This window comes from Oncorhynchus mykiss, chromosome 9, assembly GCF_013265735.2.
Source record: "Oncorhynchus mykiss isolate Arlee chromosome 9, USDA_OmykA_1.1, whole genome shotgun sequence".
Lineage (NCBI taxonomy): Eukaryota > Metazoa > Chordata > Actinopteri > Salmoniformes > Salmonidae > Oncorhynchus > Oncorhynchus mykiss.
In genome coordinates, this window is record NC_048573.1 from 47,666,145 (window position 1) to 47,677,905 (window position 11,761).

General features: G+C 41.8%; 1 pseudogene; it reads right to left on the bottom strand.

Moving 5' to 3' along the window:
* Positions 1-10,408, bottom strand: part of LOC110531190 — a 34,417-nt pseudogene extending 24,009 nt beyond the window's left edge.
* Between the last annotated feature and the right edge of the window lie 1,353 nt (positions 10,409-11,761).

Genomic DNA, 11,761 nt, shown 5'->3' on the forward strand with positions numbered 1-11,761 from the left:
GAATTACCCGGGAGCTCCCCTTATGCAACAAAAGTCAAACTTTGGGGTGGTCTCTAAATAACGCTAATTGAACCATTCTCCTATGTGTCTACGATCCAAGGATAAATTAGTTTTACAGTGGTAAATATGAAAATAAAAGCTTTCAAATGAAACGAACACCCCCACTTCTCTGTCATGGTTTAAATGATTTCTTTCTACGTGGCTGCACAAACTGTCTCCCTGTCCATGACTGGTACTGTATAATTCTATAGCTGGCTCCACAGTCGCGCTGTCCACTCAGTATTGCTGAATTTCAGCCTCAGCTGAGCTCCTTTAAAAACGCATAGATTTTCCTTTGCACTTCCTCATTTGCGCCATTTGTTTGCCATGTGTCCTTGATAAAATAGCCTTTATTCCAATGCATTAGATTTATCCGTTGACTTATAATTGTTTGCTTTTGTCAGTCGGCTGTTTAGAGCGCTCATTGCTTTGTATTTCTGGTATTCGTGTTCTCCGTGCCGTCTGTGGCAAGAAGAAGTAGATAATCTAATATTTTCTTTCCTGGCTCAGCTGATCATGGTCTACAATAACACTAGACAACTAGCCTTCAGCTCGAGACCAATGCGCATCCAATCCATTCAACAAGTATATGTTAATGACAGTAGTTGACTTTCGGGTTAGAAGCATTCGATTTTGCAATGGCATAGTTCTACATTATTTTGTATATGTGTACCCTTGACAACAGTTTTCATTGCGAAGCACAATTAACTATTGGGTAGGCATAGTTACACTTACAGTGCATTTTCCGAGACCTCCAAGATCCAGGATTCAGACAGGGTTTAAGTTCAATGTTCGAATTAAATTGTTAAATGCTTAATAATGACAAATAACACGGTCATAAATTTCATCACTGTAAGGAAAGGTAGAGTTTTACGTCACATATGTGAAGATTCCAAGCATTCAACTCATGAACTAGGGTGTACACATGTTTTGATTCATCTCATCTAGGTCTATTAAATTGAATGTAGGTTACCTGTTCTGCGTGTGCTCATGTGTGTAAAATTGCCTCGGCTAAGAGGGTAGGCTACTGGCACTGTAGGTCTGGTGGTGGGTAAACGCAGGTTGACCACCTTTTTCTGAAAAATGCATTGAAAGTATAGGGAGAGGTATCTCATTTGTTATGGCCTAAAATAGGGGTCCCCAATTACATTCAGCGATGGGACGAATTTGGCCCACAGGCCGCCTATTGGGACACCCTGATCTAAAATGTCAAACTGATCCTAGGTCAGGTCTTGTATCACCGTCCTGGTGGAAATGTTGGTGGATGGCCACCTCCTGAGAGTTGAAGAACAGAGTGGCCATGTCGTTGTACGTCTTGTTGGGACAGAATAACTATTATTACTATTAACTATACTATTACTATTAACTATATATTCTTACCTGTATGCACTGCAAAATGTCTGTCCAGTGTGGGAGCCATTAAAAATGCAAAATTCCACTTCTGAAGGACCTGAGTGTACACTAGACTGGAGGCCTGGAGAGACTGGTAAGGAATATACCAAAGATCACAGCCAAAGTGTTGAAACGTGAAATATTAACACAGTGACTGTGTAATACTGGAGTGGGAGTGTGTTCTGCCAGATTAATTGGTTCATTTACACTAAGCAAGTTGCTACACAGCTCAACCAACTGAGCAGTGGTACTGGGTATGTTCAATTAAGAGAAATGTTGAAACTGGGGTATGTTCAATGACGTTGCAGATAGAAATGTAATGAGCCGAGCTAACCGGATTCTCTATTCTACATGACAGACAATTACATTGGTTTTTAACAATGCACCCTCCTGAACCGCCCCCCTTGTTAGCAGGGTTGGGATCAATGACATTTTAAGTCATTCAACACAGGCGACTAATCTGCCGAAAGATGTCAGAGAGACAATAGAAAACACACAAGACAAACTTTTTAAGGATGGCTTTTGTTTGATTATAGTTTTTTTTAATGATCATGCTGTGTTCCAATATGCTTTCAGTGCTTGTTTCAGGATGATTATGACATTGTTTTATGTTTGTGTCACACCCTGACCATAGTTTGCTTTGTATGTTTCTATGTTTTGGTTGGTCAGGGTGTGATCTGAATGGGCATTCTATGTTACATGTCTAGTTTGTCTATTTCTATGTTTGGCCTGATTTGGTTCTCAATCAGAGGCAGGTGTTAGTCATTGTCTCTGATTGGGAACCATATTTAGGTAGCCTGTTTGGTGTTGGGTTTTGTGGGTGATTGTTCCTGTCTCTGTGTTTGTACCAGATAGGGCTGGTTAGGTTTTCGCACGTTTATTGTTTTGTTAGTCTATTCACGTATAGTTTTCTTTTATTAAATAACCATGAATAAAAACCACGCTGCATTTTGGTCCACCTCTCCTTCACCACAAGAAAACTGTTACAGTTTGTTTATAACTTTCTTTTTTTATATGCTTCACTTTTTTTTTAAACGAAGTTCAGCTCTACCAAACGTACCGGCGCTGTACTGTTGTTGGTTGTGGGGGAGGCCAAGTCGCGACATTCGCCAACGTTATGGACGCCACGAATATCCCCACCGTCGTCACCATGGCGACCAGCAGGCTCTCCAGGACCCTAGAGAGGGAGTAGAGGAAGAATAAGAGATGAAAGATAAATGACACGAATGTGTGTTTCCCAGCAGTTACCTGACAAACTTGGCCTTGGGGTGGACATGTCACATGCGGTACTTGTCCAGCCTCTTGTTGATGTAATTGAAGAAGGCCCCTAGCAGCCCTCCCACCACCCCCATCAGGATAAAGAAGGCCAGGTCAACCACAGTCCACAGGTGGCACTTCTTATCCCCATCTGAACACTGTGAGAGAGGGGGAGGGAGAGGGATGGACATACATGGAGGTGTAGAACTCAAGTCACTTTATCATCATATGCACACACAGAGCCACATACAAAACACTGTACCCACATCGCAGCTCTGCCACAAAAATGGAAGAGGCAATTACTCAAAAGAGAAAGGAATTCATTGGTTTGTCTGTGTAACTGGTGTGAAATGGCTAGCTAGTTAGCGGGGTGCGCGCTAATAGCGTTTCAAATCGGTGATGTCACTCGCTCTGAGACCTTGAAGTAGTTGTTTCCCTTGCTCGGCAAGGGCCGCTGCTTTTGTGGAGCGATAGGTAACAATGCTTCGTTGGAGGCAGTTGTTGAGGTCCCTGGTTCGAGCCCAGGTCGGGGCGAGGAGAGGGACGGAAGCAACACTGTTACATTTGCCTCCAATGAAAAGCCATGCCAGGCTTAAAATGACTACTAGAAAATCGTTAAAAAGGGTGAGAGGTTTGACAACTATTGAAGAGTCAGACCGGTGCAGACTGCCACGAGTGAACATAACCAATAGATCATATTTTTTCTTACTGTCCTTCGCTGGCTCGGTTTTGGAGCCAGGTCCAGTAGTGGTTAAGTCAATGTCTGTGTTCAGATGAACCTACAAATAGTACTGTTAGAGCTGAAAAAGACCAATCAATCAATGGGAAATTATACACTTAGGTAAAGTATTTCTTTTTAGGGCAATCTTGGTAGAACTGCTACAAATAGAGAGGTTCAAGACAGTAATCACAGTAAAATACACTAGTTAAAATATCACAGACATCACAGTAAAGTACCAAACATAAGGAACGAATTCCTAATATTGAATTGCACCCTCTTTTGCCCTCAGAAAATCCTCAATTCCTCGGGGCATGGACTCTACAAGGTGTCGAAAGCATTCCACAGGGATGCTGGGCCATGTTGACTCCAATGCTTCCCACAGTTGTGTCAAGTTGGCTTGATGTCCTTTGGGTGGTGGACCATTCTTGATACACACAGGAAACTGCTAAGTGTGAAAAGCCCAGCAGTGTTGCAGTTTTTAAACACACTCCGGTGCGCCTGGCACCTACTACCATACCCCATTTAAAGGCACTTAAATATTTTGTCTTGCCCATTCACCCTCTGAATGGCACACATACACAATCCATGTCTCAATTGTCCCAAGGCTTAAACCTCCTTCTTTAACCGGTCTCATCCCCTTCATCTACACGAGAGGTCCAAAAGGTAGTTTGTGAGTTACCAGTAGCTCACAGCCTATCTGTGCGTAGCTCGCAAAGCAATTCTGAAAGTACGCTACATGCAATTTCTTCATGCGTTCCATCACAAACTGTCAGAAACATAAAGCTCCCGTATCCAATCAATTTGACAGTGTTGTAGTGAAGAGTAAATGTAAATCTGGAGTTTTTTCCCACAACAGTTTACGCACCTTCTGGGGAAAACACATTGGAAGTACAGATGAAGTTGGAAGTTTAAATACATTAAAACTTGTTTTTCAACCACTCCACAAATGTATTGTTAACAAACTATAGTTTTAGCAAGTCGGTTAGGACATCTACTTTGTGCATGACACAAGTCATTTTTCCAACAATTGTTTACAGACAGATTATTTCACTTATAATTCACTGTATCACAATTCCAGTGGGTCAGAAGTTTACATACACTAAGTTGACTGTGCCTTTTAACAGCTTGGAAAATTCCAGAAAATGACGTCATGGCTTTAGAAGCTTCTGATAGGCTAATTGACATCATTTGAGTCAATTGGAGGTGTACCTGTGGATGTATTTCAAGGCCTACCTTCAAACTTGATTGATATCATGGAAAAATCCAAAGAAATCAGCCAAGACCTCAGACTTCCACAAGTCCGGTTCATCCTTGGGAGACATTTCCAAATGCCTGAAGGTACCACGTTCATCTATACAAACAATAGTACGCAAGTATAAACACCATGGGACCACGCAGCCGTCATACTGCTCAGGAAGAAGACGCAATCTGTCTCCTAGAGGTTAACGTACTTTGGTGCAAAAAGTGCAAATCAATCCCAGAACAACAGCAAAGGACCTTGTGAAGATGCTGGAGGAAACAGGTACAAAAGTATCTATATTCACAGTAAAAACGAGTAATATATAGACATAACCTGATAGGCACCTCAGCAAGGAAGAAGGCACTGCTCCAAAACTGCCATAAAAAAGCCAGACTACGGTTTGCAACTGCACATGGGGAAAGATACTTTTTGGGGAAATGTCCTCTGGTCTGATGAAACAAAAATAGAACTGTTTGAGCCATAATGACCATCGTTATGTTTGGAGGAAAAGGGGGAGGTTTGGAAGTCGAAGAACACCATCCCAACCGTGAAGCACGGGGGTTGGCAGCATCATGTTGTGGGGGTTGCTTTGCTGCAGTATGGACTGGTGCACTTCACAAAATAGATGGCATCATGAGGAGAAAAATTATGTGGATATATTGAAGCAACATCCCAAGACATCAGTTTGGAAGCTAAAGCTTGTTGCAAATGGGTCTTCCAAATGGACAATGACCCCAAGCATACTAACAAAGTTGTGGCAAAATGGCTTAAGGACAACAAAGTCAAGGTATTGGAGTGGCCATCACAAAGCCCTGACCTCAATCCTATAGAACATTTGTGGGAAGAACTGAAAAGTGTGTGCAATTCTGACTCAGTTACACCAGCTCTGTCAGGAGGAATGGGCCAAAATTCACCCAACTTATTGTGGGAAGCTTGTGGAAGGCTACCCGAAACGTTTGACCCAAGCTATAAAACAATTTAAAGGCACTGCTACCAAATACTAATTGAGTGTATGTAAATTTCTGACCCACTAGCAATGTGATAAAAGAAATAAAAGCTGAAATTAATCACTCTACTATTATTCTGACATTTCACATTCTTAAAATAAAGTGGTGAATCTAACTGGCCTAAGACAGGGAATTTTTACTAGGATTAAATGTCAGGAATTGCAAAAAAAACTGAGTATAAATGTATTTGGCTAAGGTATATGTAAACTTCCGACTTCAACTGTATATCCCAGGACAAATTAGCTAGCAACAACAAGCTAGCTAAAATGGACAAGTTAGCTAGCAACTGCAAACTAGCTAGCTAAATTGCCACAAATGTTATGCTTTTCGACCTGTAACCAAATTAATATAATTGGTTAAGAGTTTTTTTTTTAATATTTCAGCCTGCGTGTTGTGAACGCATTTGGTGTGGGGGGCCAGAATCAATTTGCGCACGATGTTGCGCGTCTGGTTCGGGCATGGCGTTAGAGTAGCTCTCATGCTAGAAAAGGTTGGAAACCCCTGATCTACACTGATTGAAGAGGACTTAACAAGTGACATCAATAAGGGATCATAGCTTTCCCCTTGTCAGTCTACGGCATGGAAAGAGCAGGTGTTCCTAATGTTTTGTGCACTCGGTTTATAAGGATGTATTGCAAAAGGAAATAGTAAAATGGTAGTGTCCTGGGAGAAATAATATAATGGTAGTGCATTGGGAAAGATATGTTAGTCTGTGGACATGGAATTAAGATTGGAGTGATTAGTTGATTGGACGATACACTTTAAGTCCAGTGTGATTAGGAAAAAAATGTTATATACATAATGGTAACTGCAAAAATAAAAGGAAACACCAACATAGTGTCTTAATAGGGCGTTGGGCCACCACAAGCCAGACCAGCTTCAATGCACCTCGTCATAGATTCTACAAGCGTCTGGAACTCCATTGGAGGGATGCGACACCATTCTTCCACGAGACATCCCATAATTTGTTTTAATGATGGTGGTGGAAAATGCTGTTTCAGGCACTGCTGCAGGAGTGTTCATTTGGGCTGAGATCTGGTGACTGAGATGGCCATGGCATATGGTTCACATCGTTTTCATGCTCAGCAAATGATTCAGTGACCACTCATGCCCTGTGGATGGGGGTATTGTCCACCTATGGGGGCAAAGCCATGGTAGCCAAAATAACCTGAACAAAAATATAAACGCAAAATGTAAAGTGTTGGTTCCATGTTTCAAGAGCTGAAATAACAGATCCCACAAATGTGTTTACATCCCTGTTCGTGAGCATTTCTTCTTTGCCAAGATAATCCATTCAACAGGTGTGGCATATCAAGAAGCTGATTAAACAGCATGATCATTACACAGGTGCACCTTGTGCTGGGGACAAAAGGCAACTCTAAAATGTGCGGTTGTCACTCAACACAATGCCACAGATGTCTCAAATTTTGAGGGAGCGTGCAATTGGCATGCTGATGGCAGGAATGTCCGCCAGAGCTGTAAATTAATATTTATTTCTCTACCATAAGCCGCCTCCAACATTGTTTTAGAGAATTTGGCGTTGTGTGGGCAAGTGGTTTGTAATTTCAACATTGTGAACAGAGTGCCCCATGGTGGTGGTGGGGTTATGGTATGGGCAGGCATAAGCTACGGACAACTAACACAATAGCGATACTGTGACGAGATCCTGGAAGCCCATTGTCATGCCATTCATCCGCCTCCATCACCTCATGTTTCAGCATGATCATGCATTGCTCCATGTCACAAGGATCTGTGCACAATTCCTGGAACCTGAATATGTCCCAGTTCTTCCATGACCAACATACTTACCAGACATGGCGTCACCCATTGAGCATGTTTGGGATGCTCTGGATTGACGTGTACAACAGCATGTTCCTGTTCCCGACAATATCCAGCAACTTTTCCCAGCCATTGAAAAGGAGTGGGACAACATTCCACAGGCCACAATAAACAGCCTGACTGATCAATTCTATGTGAAGGAGATGTGTCGCGCTGCATGAGGCAAATTGTGTTTGCACCTGATAATGACTGGTTTCCTGATCCACTCGCCTACTTTTATTTTTTAAGGTATGTGTGATCAACAGATGCATAGCTGTATTCCCAGGCATGTGAAATCAAAGTAGGGCCTAATTAATTTATCCATTGACTGATTTCCTTATATGAACTGTAACTCTGTAAAATATTTGAAATTGTTGCATTTATGTTTTTGTTTAGTATAATAGACTAGTATAATAGAATGAAACCTAAGCAAATGATGGGATGCACCTGTGTGGAAGCACCTACTTTCGATATACATTGTATCCCTCATTTCCAATAGTGTTTCCATTATTTTGACAGTTATCTGTATAGTATACAGTATTTTTAATTGTAATGTTTCCCACCAAGTCTTCCAATTAGTGTGTGTGTGTGTGTCACACACAGTACCAGTCAAAAGTTTGGACACATCTACTCATTCAAGGGTGTTTCTTTATTTTTACTATTTTCTACATTGTAAAATAACTGTGAAGACATCAAAACTATGAAATAACATATATAACATATATGGAATCATGTAGTAACCAAAAAAGTGTTAAACTTATACAAATATATTTGGGATTCTTCAAAAGTAGCCACCATTTACCTTAATGCCAAGAGTGTGTAAAGCTGTCATCATCTCAACCAGCTTCACCTGGAATGTTTTTCCAACAGTCTTGAAGGAGTTCCCACATATGCTGAGCACTTGGTGGCTCCTTTTCCTTCACTCTGCGGTCAAACTCATCCCAAACCGTCTCAATTGGTTTGAGGTCAGGTGATGGTGGAGGCCAGGTCATCGGATGCAGCACTCCATCACGCTCTTGGTCAAATAGCCCTTATACCGCCTGGAGGTGTGCTTTGGGTCATTGTCCTGTTGAAAAGCAAATGATAGTCCAACTAAGCGCAAACCAGATGGGATGGCAAATCGCTGCAGAATGCTTTGGTAGCCATGCTGGTTAAGAGTGCCTTGAATTCTAAATAAATCACCAACAGTGTCAACAGCAAAGCACCCCCCTACACCATCACAACACCTCCATGATTCATGAAGCTCGTGTTTCTTTGCCCAAGCAAGTCTCTTTTTGTTATTGGTGTCTTTTAGTGGTTTCTTTGCAGCAATTGGACCATGAAGGCCTGGTTCACGCAGTCTCCTCTGAAAAGTTGTTGAGATGTGTCTGTTACTTGAACTCTATGAAGCATTTATTTGGGCTGCAATTTCTAAGGCTGGTAACTCTGAGGCAGCTTATGATGGAGAAATGAACATGCAATTCTCTGTCAACAGCTCTGGTGGACATTCCTGCAGTCAGCATGTCAATTGCATGCTCCCTCATAACTTGAGACATCTGTGGCATTGTGTTGTGACACAACTGCACATTTTTGAGTGGCCTTTTATTGTCCCCAGCATAAGGTGCAACCATGTTATGATCATGCTTATTTGATCAGCTTCTTGATATGCCACACTTGTCAGGTGGATTGATTATCTTGGCAAAGGAAAATTCTCACTAACAGGAATGTAAACCAATTTGTACACAACTTTAGTGAAACAAGCTTTTGGTGCAAATGGAACATTTCATGGATCTTTCATTTCAGCCCATGAAACCTGGGAACAATACTTTACATGTTGTGTTTATATTTTTGTTGAGTAAAAGGGGATAATAAATTATGCAAGTCATTTGATAGACTCCAGTTCTGTCTGCTTGTTTCATAGCGGATCTACAAAAATACCCACATAATACTCTCACACCTCAAATATGAACAAGCAATGTCTGTGCATGTGAATGAGTGCTTGTACCTTGAACTCTCCCAAAGCTGAGCAGGCCGGGTAGCTGGAACGAACCCCATTTGTCGTAGTTTATCGCATAGCGAAAGAAGTTAAGGGTTAATGTAGTCGACATGGAGCAGAAGAGCTGAGGGGAGGGAGACACAGGAAGAGAGGGGTACCTCAGAGCAGCAACTGACTTACAATGACTTCAACTAACAGATAAATTGCCTGTGTGTGTACATATGTATGCGTGTCCATCGACCTACCACTTTTCAAGAGAGTGCCTAGTTCCAGAAAGAGGAGCCTTCCTCCAGGCTGAAGAGGGTGCCCCCTATAGGTGCCCCAAACGCAGCAGCCACCCCGGCCGCAGCCCCTACCGACACAAAGTCCCGCTTGTCCCTGTAATAAAGATTAAGCACAGACATTTAACTTATGAACTACTGCGCTTTTAGCACTGTACACTAGTAGAGTGTGTCCCTGTACCGGTCACTGCGGAAGTAGGGGAAGTCCAAGTTGATCTTCTTGAAAGTGATGCTCTGAAACTGAGGTAGGCCGGCTCCCGCGATGGCTCCGCTGTGGATCATTGGACCCTCCTTCCCCACAAACAGACCTGAAGGATCAAACACGTAGTCAGAGGTGGAACAGACGCATTGGTACTGGATTCCTTTTAGTTTAATCCTATAATGGTTGCATCTGGAAAGTCAGGGTCGTATTCATTAGTCCACACCGAAGTAAAATGTTTTGCAACAGAAAACGAAAATGAACCGTTCTATTGGACAAGTTCAGATAGTCTGTTGCAGTCTGTTTGGTGCCTAGTGGATACGACCCAGTTCCATCTATGTTGAAGTACCTCAGACTACGGTGAAGAGGACTCTGACGGCCTTGCAGAGGAAAGTACGTAGTTGGACTATTCCGGGTATCTTTACTCCGTTCAGGTAGCTCTTGATCTCGGGGATTCCCAAGCCTGCAGCTACTGGCTAAATGACACAGGACAGGGAAGTTCAGTAGGAGTTGGGACAATTCTAATATGATACCACTAGACAAGCAAATAAAATGTAAAGAACTATCCCACAGTTAGAAAAAAAAACAGCAGTTTTGAAAATAAGCGAATTGTCAGAGGGATTATGAGCATGCACATTACTTCTGAAAATGAGGGTTTGGTCAGTACAGGAAGACTACTGATAAGTGCACTTCAGATAAGTGCGAACTCTTGAAGTGCACTATAGTTTGGTTGTCCCTTTTGAATTGCTCCTGATAACTGCATGCTTTGGTTTAGCGCACGCCATCCCAACAGTCCCAAGACACTGCATTTTTCAGGAGTCGACTGTAATAGCATAACAATAGCATGAAAGGACATGTTAGGTATTTGTGTAGATCGGCCTTACCTCGATCTGTTTGTGCTCTTGCCTACTCCATTGTCAAGCCAACATCTTGATGTTCATCTGCTTCTAAGGGACTTTCTCACCTCATAATCTTTCCTTGGAAGGATCTCATCCTCCTCATCTTGAGTTGCACCAAGAATAGTCTGGAAATGAGATGTTTGAAGAACGTGACATTGACATTAGGCCCTATGCATGAATAATATTTTTTTTTAAACAATGCAGAACTATGTCTGACAAATAAGGTTATTGCAGTACTGCTTTCCAGTCCTCATTAGAAGATAGCTGGCACTTACTACACATAGTGCCACATAAGTAATACCCCCAACAAAGGAGCAAGCTGTTTGCAGAGTTTTCTTCCTGGGTCATCGTGCAAGGCTGTGAATAGTTTGAGGGAAATTAACAGCTAGATGTTTTAACTCTCTTTCAACATACACTTCTTCAGTGTGTTTGACAAGGGCCTCTTAAACAATGAACATCATGATCATACAATGTTTCTTGATAAATGGAATGGGTTGTGCTTGCCAAGCATCAAGCTAGTGTAGTGCCAGTGGCTAATAATCAGCCTAGTTTCTAACCACTGTCAAATCATGTTGTTTAGTTTGACTCAGTACACATTTCCTCCAAAACATTTATTCAGCCTATTACTATTCCGACAGCAAAATAGCAAACATAGTCTAACTCAATATTTCTTCATTTATCTAGCTATCATACAATACAGCTAGCAAGCTAAACTTCTATTATATAATAATATATGCCATTTTTAACAGATGCGTTTATCCAAAGCGACTAAGTCATGCGTATGAGAACATCACAACAGAAAAGGGTTTAGCTTTCCCCAGCCATGGCGAAGAAGTCAGGACACAGGCTTTTTCTTTTTTTCTTGGAAATCTCGCACAAAATATTATGCAAATTTAGGCATTTAAACACATTATGTAAATTATCTCATACCAG